Source organism: Palaemon carinicauda, chromosome 24 (assembly GCF_036898095.1).
Source record: "Palaemon carinicauda isolate YSFRI2023 chromosome 24, ASM3689809v2, whole genome shotgun sequence".
In the NCBI taxonomy this organism is placed as follows: domain Eukaryota; kingdom Metazoa; phylum Arthropoda; class Malacostraca; order Decapoda; family Palaemonidae; genus Palaemon; species Palaemon carinicauda.
In genome coordinates this window covers 29,991,961-30,002,755 of record NC_090748.1, presented here as the reverse complement: position 1 = coordinate 30,002,755, position 10,795 = coordinate 29,991,961, and positions in this window count along the sequence as shown.

The window sequence follows — 10,795 nt, the reverse complement described above, 5'->3', positions numbered from 1 at the left end:
GAGATTCATGTGAATGCTAGCTGAACTTATTTTGTCGAAGCTTGAGTATTGACACAACCTGTTCCATTAAAAAAAAAAAAAAATAATTCAAACACAATGGTGGAAAAAAATTCAGGCATGGACAAATTAGGAGTGGTGACATTGATGGAGGTCTGAAGGGTTGAGAAGTTACTATCCATAAAGTCATATACTCTGTTCATCAGGTTCTTCATGGGTAAAATATTGACATCGGGGAGGGCTGCACGTGCAGGTATGGGTAGGCGCCGTACCCAATGTGCACGAAGTAGATTCATTTCACGAGGAGAGTCATCAGTTGGAAGTTGCAGGTGAGCAAGGCTGAAAATGTTTTGCTTTCCGGGTTGCTGATGAAAATAGTAATGCTCCAGAGGTATGATATGAGGAGTCTGTAAGTTATGGGTGTGTCCCTTCTTCGTACAGCCAATTGGAGATTTCCTGGAAAGTGTCCCAGTGGATGGCCACTAGAATGTAATCTGTTCTGTTGTTTGGCCAAGTCACTCCCTTTTTACAAAACTGGACTTCTGCACTCTGGAACCAGGCAAACCCTTCTCTGCTGATGAAGGAAAGTATTTTCAGGGGCATGACGTTGATAATAGAGTCAGTGTCGAAGGGTGGAATCATAAAAAAACTAGGCAGAGAATTGATACGGAAAGCGGAAGGGAGCTGAACACTTTGGTGGTCACAAACTGAATTTTATATATGACTGAGCTTGAGTATTTATACAACCTATTCCAGTCAATAAAGGCACAAAAGATTCAAACACAAAAGAGCAGAAAAATACAGGCATGAAGAAGTTATAAGTGCTTGGGGAGAGTGATAATGACAATTCACAAAAAGTAACAAATGCTGTTATAGTGTACGCGAGTGTGTGAGACTTGCATCTGTTTATGATCTTTCTATGACAATACACACCCTCAACTTTTCTTATTTTGTTTATCCATCGTCTTTTCGTTCATTCCCTGTTTATTTTGTAATATGTAGGTACATATTCCGTTATTCTTAATGTCCATCTATTATATTTCATTCACATTATATGCCCCACCCATGTCCATTTCTTTTAGTTATTTTATTTCTTGCGTTTTTAATTTGATACATCTCCATTCAACTACTACTTAATGTTTCATAGTCCTCGACCCTGTAGCTCTCCGTTTTCCAACTCTTCTAGTGCCTTGCACAACACAGTTGAACATTTGGTGAGCCAAATCTCTCTCGGGCAGTCCGAAAACAATAACCAAACCATCTCGAACCCTCGCCATGAACTCATCTATATATGGTACTCTACTTATCTCTTTTGTTGTCTGATTTCTCATCCGTTCTTGCCATCTAACCCTCGAGGGCTTTGTTCTTAAATCTTTTGAATCTGTTGGAGATTGTTTCATTTTCATACCATGACTCATCTCCATAATGTAACACAGGTCACATAAGTAATATATGGCATGATTTGTATATGTAATGTAAAGTTTTTAATTAAAAAATTTTACTTAACCTATTCGTTTTCAAATTTATTTATCTTTTCAATCGTTCCCCAAACTGCAAATATATATATATATATATATATATATATATATATATATATATATATATATATATATATATATATATATACATACATACATAAATACATACATACATATATATATATATATATATATATATATATATATATATATATATATGTATATATATATATATATATATATATATATATATATATATATATATATATATATATATATATATATATAATATATATAAATATATATATATATATATATATATATATATATATATATATATATATATATATATATAGAGAGAGAGAGAGAGAGAGAGAGAGAGAGAGAGAGGAGAGAGAGAGAGAGAGAGAGAGAGAGAGAGAGAGAGAGATTTGTATTTGGAAAATTACCTATAAGAGATAGTATTAAGTAAATAAAGCGGACTAGTCGCGGCCACATTCATTCTTCTTCTTAAACCTACAAGGAAAGCTCATCGTCAGCACGTCAAGCCCCATACGTAACACGGCTCTCCTTTTATTTACTTAGAATTATTGCTCTACATATTATCTATATTTCTCTCATATCATTTCTTCTCTATATCAATTTTGTTCTTACTATTAACATATTATTAGTTATTTTTAACTTATTAAAAGAACTTAATAATTTGTCTTCATTTTGTCATGTGCAAGAAGCTTTTTAACAACCACCGTATATTTCCAATTCCTCTCTCTATCGATTTAGATTATAACAAGGGTTCTAAAATAACATGATAAACACGCCAATCAAAATTTAATTATATATTTTTTTATTTTATAATTGACATCTCTGTTGTAAATCGAATAATTTCAATACAACTTACCATTAATTTTATATTGAAATATATTTCTTATTTTATGATTGATTGAAATAATGTAATGTTTGTTATAGAATAATGTACAGGAAAAAACATAAAATTACAAATTATTATTTAAAAGGGCACACATAAATGCAGGAGCCTAGATCCCCAGTATCCGAAGGATAATGTACATTAAAAGCTGAAAATGACCTTCTATTTTCGAGAAAGGCCAAAGGGCAATACATATTCATACACACATTTCCTTTTCAGAAGTAAATCTTATTCGGTTTCAAAATATTTTTCGGATTTTATGATTAAATGTATTAAAGCAATATCTTAGGGGAAAATGATCATACACTCTTGAATAATAAAATACAGTTAATGTTAAAAAAAATAAAAAAAATAAAAAAGCAGATTCAACAACGAAATCTACAAAAGAATTCTCTCTCTCTCTCTCTCTCTCTCTCTCTCTCTCTCTCTCTCTCTCTCTCTCTCTCTCTCTCTCTATGTTCACGTACGAACAATCCCCATTCGGGTCACAGATGAATGTGTCTAATGCAGCTCCGTATGATGGATGGCTAGATCCTCGGAAATAGCATAAGCCAACAACTCCTTCAGGAGCTCATCTCCATTAGGAGTTTTCTTATAAATATCCTCTTTTTATAATGCAGTGTTGATTAATATAGTGTTTTCGGTACATTTTTTCAACGTGAAAGGATTCATGATATTGTGTTTTACTATCCCTTTTCAGTCAAAAAATATCAATGTTTCCAAAAAGAGAAAGGAAATGTTTCATATTGCTGAATGTGATGGAAATTTACCGGATTTCGTGAACTGACGACTAAATCTTTCTGCCAAGTAAAAAAAAAAAAAAAAAAAAAAAAAAATGCGCCTTGACATTAGAAATTATATTAATAAGCAGGAAGTATGTTTTCTTCGGCAGTTCCATGTATCATTCATTTCTACTTTTATAGATATTATTATTATTATTATTATTATTATTATTATTATTAATATTATTATTATTATTATTATTATTATTATTATTATTATTATTATTGGCCAAGTTACCACTCTGGTTGAAAGGACAAAATGGTAAAGGCCCAATAGACCCAACAGGAAAATGAGCCAGTGAGGATAATTGATAAGGGAATAGCTAATTCATTCTTCGAACTCTACTATTTTGGTCCAACTTCGTTTTGTGAGCCATGCTTATGAATATTGCATATATTACTAAGTATATTTTATTTTTTGGGCCTTAGGTAATCACACCCGCGTAGAATAGTTTTTCTGTTTCTTCTGTGTTGTGAAACAGAGGCCTCGGCATATCCTTTTTTTTATTCAGCATTATTTATACGTACAAAATTCACTCAACATATGAACTTATTCTTGTTAAGGACTTTTTTTTTAATTATTAATCGCTGAAAGTCTTTTTTATAGTTACTATTTTACATATTTCGAAAAAAGTAAAGGTATTAATTTTGGACTGAATTTTCAATTTACCATTTTCTTATTTATTTATACTTTAGAATCTCTTTTGTCAAGTTGTAGCATTGTAAAATTAATGTAATATTTACACTGTTAATAATTATAATTTTTCTTTCCAAACCTGAACAGATGACAGGAGATGAATCGTTTCTTAAGGATATGACCTAATTTTATAAACCAGAAAACAAACAGAAATTGTTAAGGGCACCATAGTGACGATAGTTCTATATTTCCTTAGCTTCACTCATGGTCACTTACTTGATGAAATATATTCACTTGATACATAGAATGTTATCAAATAAAATCCTGGTTCTTTTGCATATAGCGATGACTTTTATTTTAGCTTTCTCTCCAACACCTAATACCAAAAGAACAAAAAATATTTTAGGAGAAAGACTTGAGATCTATTAAACAGTTAATCGCATCTTTCTATTAGATCTTCCTAGACAAGTAACCCATCAAATAGAGCTAAGTGTGATTTCAATTTTAATAGTGTTGTCTTTTCTTCACAAAGGCACAAACCTTGACGCTATTAGGAAAATTTAAAACATCCCTGGAGCGGTGACAATGACGTGTATATATATATATATATATATATATATATATATATATATATATATATATATATATATATATATATATATATATATATATATATGTATATATATATATATATATATATATATATATATATATATATATATATATATATATATATATATATCGAGAGAGAGAGAGAGAGAGAGAGAGAGAGAGAGAGAGAGAGAGAGAGAGAGAGAGAGAGAGAGAGAGAGAGAGAGAGAATATATGACCTATGTTTCTTATTCCGTTGTTATTAATGAAGGTTCTTAATTGTAAATACGATTTGTTCTCAGCGGTTCTGGGAATTATCAGCTACTTGTTACTGAAAATATAATCCTCCAAATGTAATTCTTTAATAATGTTATTAGGGACTGGTAGCTCTTGCCCTCCAAAATTTGTGAATAAAGTGTAGAAACACCAAAAGAATATCAAAGAGAAAATTATTGAAAAAGGGAAAATATACTAGTTATTCAGGACAAAAGAGAATTCGTTTTTTTAGGTACATAAAAAAGGAATGATTAATAACTTGAAAAAGATTTTAAAGAAGGAATTATTAAGCGAACCACCGGTTCTAAAGAAACTAAGAATGAGAACAGACACATATAATGATGGGTAATCACTAACTCAATAATTTTCATAAAACAGCAAAAGTGTAGCTTGTAATAAGTACCGAGAGAGAGAGAGAGAGAGAGAGAGAGAGAGAGAGAGAGAGAGAGAGAGAGAGAGAGAGAGAGAGAGAGAGAGAGAGAGAGAGAGGGTGGTTGTTTTCGAGCGAAATTTAAGTTATGATTTGTCTCTGCAAAGTGTGAAGTTCTGTAAGGGGTTACCCAAATATACCATTAGGTGGAAGATGATGTAAAATGTGGAAGATATATATGACTGACTAATTCATTTGACAAGAAAACTTAATGTGCAATTTCGAATGAAGAGTCAAGATAAAAAAGATGTCAATATCGAAAACCAACAATAAAAATAAAAATCGACCACTTTCAAAAATTATAAATACAACACTCTGTTTCATTTGATATTCATAAATTCATAAGTGATGTCTTTCTGGATGAACAAAGAATTTTTGGAGGGCATGATGAGAAAACTTTTGGCAATGACCTGTTATAAGGTGAAGGCTGTGCGAATAAATAGCGATATACAGAATGTAGAGTAACCGTTGTTTACGAGGGGAAGAAGAGCTAAGTAATGCTCATGATAAAATAATAAAGACATTATAGAATTTCTTAATGTGTTTATAGCTTTCTTACATCTTAGGTACGGATAAATATTTCTAATTTGGAAAAAAAAATAATGTATATTCACTGACTCCCAATAAAAGGGATAATTTTTAAAAGTGATTATCACTTAAATGATGACGTGAAATGGCGTTGTTCTGACTTACAGCTTCTTTTCATAGTTATTTTATACGCGTTTAAATTTGTAATTAATACTTGACAATAAACTTTAGTAATAATATAACAATTTCTAGAGTCTGTGGAACACAAAGATTTTCTCCAATATTGTTTGCACTAATGACTCGGTGAGTAAAAAAAAAAATGGTATAACGTCTTAGAATGATATCAGTTTGTTTTTTCATCAATTTCATACTTATATCATTACTGTTTCCAAACCGAAATTCTCTTGCTATATTAAAATATCAGTTTTTAACAACAATCCTGTGTTCAACGTGTATAAGGAAGCCATATTCTTTTAGTTTCAAAAAAATAAATAAATAAATAAAAATAAAAAACAGACACGCTTCAAGGGATCGCCCAGTCCCTCCTGAGTTTTGTACCTAAGGGAAGGCAGCCCCCAACCCCAGGCACTGCTAAGTCATAATTTTAACCCAGTGTTCAAGAACTCTTGTACAGGCAGAACTTTCCTCGAGCGCCGCCGGAACACTTAAGCATGCCTACATGCGCTCGCATAGCCTTCAAAAAAACTATGATGTAGGACCCTGTTCTGAAGGGAATAAATATTCAACGATCTTATGAAACAAGGTTAATAATTTTAGTATGAACTATGAATTTACTTTGAAAAAGGAAGTGGAGTATATTTTCTATTTAGATTTTGTTTGATCTTTTTAGTAAAGATATGATATTACTGACATTATACTTTCAAAGCTTTAAGGCAGAAGTAATCTTGGTCTCTCTATAAATGATGTGATTTCATATTTCTTTAATGAATTTTGATTAACTTGGAGTTATCTGGTATCCTGACATGGAAGGTCTTTGACGCCGATATCGTCTGTTCCTAGGCAAAATAATAATTAATAGTTAATTTGAACATAAAAGATCAAGTGCATTACAAAAAAACACATTAGAAACCTAACGTGAATACGATATAAATAGATATATTCTTTAGTTTTACTTCACACAATATTTCATAAACTAGAAATGTAGCAATTAAAAGCAATTTGACCAAGGGGCATTTCCATAATTCTATGAATGATAAGGACGTGATTTGGTTGATATCTTTAGCCTAGAGTATCATAACACAGACGCTCTGCTCTTTGTACTGTACCAACCGTGTGTCACACGATCGTATATAGTAACGACATTTCATTTTGTGTATATATTATGCTTGTATCTTCGCTCTCCCCTCACACTAAAAAGAACACGAAATAACATGTATGTTTTTTTTTCGACGTTAACTGTTAACCGGCTAAACAGGAAATTTCCTGTTGCATTGATTTTTGTATACATAGGCGAGTGTCTGTAATAAAGTTACTCAGTTACTTTCATCCTGCCTTTGAGTCATAACCTTCTCTAAGCACGTCATATTGGTGACCCCGGAAGTCGACTCGCTCCTCCCGCCTTCCAACCCCCTCGGCCCTTCGTCGTTTTTACTATGACGGACTCTACGGAAGTTGGCGATGGCGCTGCGGCAGCGCCATTGAAACTTTCGTTATTCGCCAGCAGAGGGGTGTTTGCTTGGCTTCAGCGCGCACAAGTCCAGTTTCGCATCAAGGGTGTGACTCGCTCCACCACTAAAGCAGATTATGTTCTCGCGGCAATACCCGAGGACACCTTCCCGGAAATATCCGACTGGCTTTGTGAACAAGGAGACACCGCAATAGCGCCCTCAAAACATACTTTCTGCAGCAGTACTCCCCGTCGCCAGCCGCCCGTATAGCGAATTTTAGTCAGCTCTCTCAACAATCGTTGGGGGACCAAAGGGCTTCGCTCGCCCTCAGGGAAATGACCAGTATCGCTGTCTGCAACCTGCCGCTGACGGCTCTCCTTGTGAGGTGAACCTACTCCGTGCACTTTGGATACGCCGTTTACCCGAACCTGTATGAGCTGCCAACCCCGATGTCGATAGTTTAACCATAAAGGACTTCATGACCAAAGCCGACACCCTTATAGACAGCTACTTCACTACTTCCATGAACGCCTCCACTCCTGTCGAAAAAGACGCCTATTCAATGTCAACCGAAGCTGACGGGAATACCATAAGACATACATGCCTACCCCGTGACGTGCCGAAGCGGGGACAAAACCGCCCACCACCCAACACTCGCTTGCGCCCTAACCAATGACTTCTACAGTCACTTACTGCTTCCAATTCGATGCAGATTTTCTACTACCCCACCAGATTCAGGGCAACCGCGAAGAAATGTGCCAAGGATTGTCAGTAGCCAAGAAACGTGTAAGTAGGGTATCGCTCGTGGCGATGGCCTACCATGCTTCTAATCTTTTCTTTTTACATGATGTAGGAACTGGCGTGCGATTTTTGGTAGACACGGGTGCTTGTCGTTCTCTTTTACTAAGGGAACTCTTCAGGACACGACATAGTCTGTCTATGTCTGCCGATGTCTGCTTGGTAGCTGCCAATGGGTCCGCGATACTCACCTACGGTTACGAGAACCTCATATAATCGTTTGGAAATGGTAAATTTAATTGGAAGTTTCTCGTTGCTGATGTCACATTGCCAATCCTCGGTGCGGATATCCTCTCTCATTTCCACCTTCTGGTCGATGTCGCTCACCGTCGATTGGTCAACGCAGACTTGTACTTGTTGACACACCTTCAACCCGCTCCCTCCAACCTCGCTCTCCACATCAGTGCACCCACGTATGCCAATGCCCACCTCCTCACGTCGTACAAGGAAGTTTTCCGTCATGAACTTTGCCAAATGCCCATGGCTTCTGCCAAGCCCGTTATTTATCACCATATCAAGACGATGGGACCGCCAGTCTTCGCAAAATTCAGACGTCTGGTACCAGAACGATTGGCAGCCGCCAAACAGACGTTCGCCGAAATGGAGGAAATGGGCCTTTGTTAAAAGGCCTTCAGCCTATGGTCATTGCCCTTACACATCGTTCTGAAGAAAGACAGCTCCCTCTGTCCGTGCGGGGATTACAGGCGCCTGAACATGCAAACAGAACCGGATCGCTACCCCCTCCCAAACATCGCCGACGTGACCTCCTACCTGCTCAAAGCGAAGGTTTTCTCAACGCTCGACCCCCTGAAGTGGTATCATCAGGTGCCTATGAACTGCCATCACCACTCCGTTTGGTACATACACCTTCAACTACTCCTGTTTTGGCCTTTGTAATGGTGGGGCCACATTTCAACGTCTCATGAATGTCATCTTAGGGGACCTCATCTTCTGTGTATGTTATGTGGACGACATACTTGTGTTCTCCTCGTCAAAAGAGGAACACCTCCGTCATCTGTGTATCGTGCTCGACCGCCTGCAACAAAATGGCCTTGTAGTCCGGTACGTCATTATTATTATTATTATTATTATTATTACTATCCAAGCTACAACCCTAGTTGGAAAAGCAAGATGCTATAAGCCCAGGGGCTCCAACAGGGAAAAATAGCCCAGTGAGGAAAGGAAATAAGGAAATAAATAAATGAAGAGAACAAATTAACAATAAATCATTCTAAAATAAGAAACAACGTCAAAACATACATGTCATATAATAAACTATCAACAACATCAAAAACAAATATATCATAAATAAACTATAAAAAGACTATGTCCGCCTGGTCAACAAAAAAGCATTTGCTCCAACTTTGAACTTTTGAAGTTCTACTGATTCAACCACCCGATTAGGAAGATCATTCCACAACTTGGTCACAGCTGGAATAAAACTTCTAGAGTACTGCGTAGTATTGAGCCTCGTGATGGAGAAGGCCTGGCTATTAGAATTAACTGCCTGCCTAGTATTACGAACAGGATAGAATTGTCCAGGGAGATCTGAATGTAAAGGATGGTCAGAGTTGTGAAAAATCTTATGCAACATGCATAATGAACTAATTGAACGACGGTGCCAGAGATTAATATCTAGATCAGGAATAAGAAATTTAATAGACCGTAAGTTTCTGTCCAACAAATTAAGATGAGAATCAGCAGCTGAAGACCAGACAGGAGAACAATACTCAAAACAAGGTAGAATGAAAGAATTAAAACACTTCTTCAGAATAGATTGATCACCGAAAATCTTGAAAGACTTTCTCAATAAGCCTATTTTTTGTGAAATTGAAGAAGACACAGACCTTATATGTTTCTCAAAAGTAAATTTACTGTCGAGAATCACACCTAAAATTTTGAAAGAGTCATACATATTTAAAGAAACATTATCAATACTGAGATCCGGATGTTGAGGAACCACCGTCCTTGACCTACTTACAATCATACTTTGAGTTTTGTTAGGATTCAACTTCATACCCCATAATTTGCACCATGCACTAATTCTAGCTAAATCTCTATTAAGGGATTCACCAACCCTAGATCTACATTCAGGGGATGGAATTGATGCAAAGAGAGTAGCATCATCTGCATATGCAACAAGCTTGTTTTCTAGGCCAAACCACATGTCATGTGTATATAGTATAAAAAGTAATGGGCCAAGAACACTACCCTGTGGAACACCGGATATCACATTCCTATAATCACTATGGTGCCCATCAACAACAACTCTTTGAGATCTATTACTTAAAAAATCAATAATAATGCTAAGAAACGACCCACCCACTCCCAACTGTTTCAGTTTGAAAACAAGGGCCTCATGATTAACACGGTCAAAGGCAGCACTAAAATCAAGGCCAGTCATACGAACTTCCCGACCACAATCAAGGGATTTCTGTACAGCATTGGAGATTGTAAGAAGGGCATCACATGCTCCAAGGCCTTTACGAAAACCAAATTGCAAACAAGGGAGTAGATGATTACCTTCAGCAAACCTATTAAGACGTTTTGCCAGAAGACGTTCAAAAACTTTAGATAATATGGGAGTTATGGAAATTGGGCGGTAATCAGTGGGACTTGAGCTACCACAAACACATTTACATAGAGGAGTAACATTACCAATTCTCCAACTAGTGCTAAAAGCTCCTCTTCTTGCTAACTTGCGCAAAATAACAGATAACTTTGG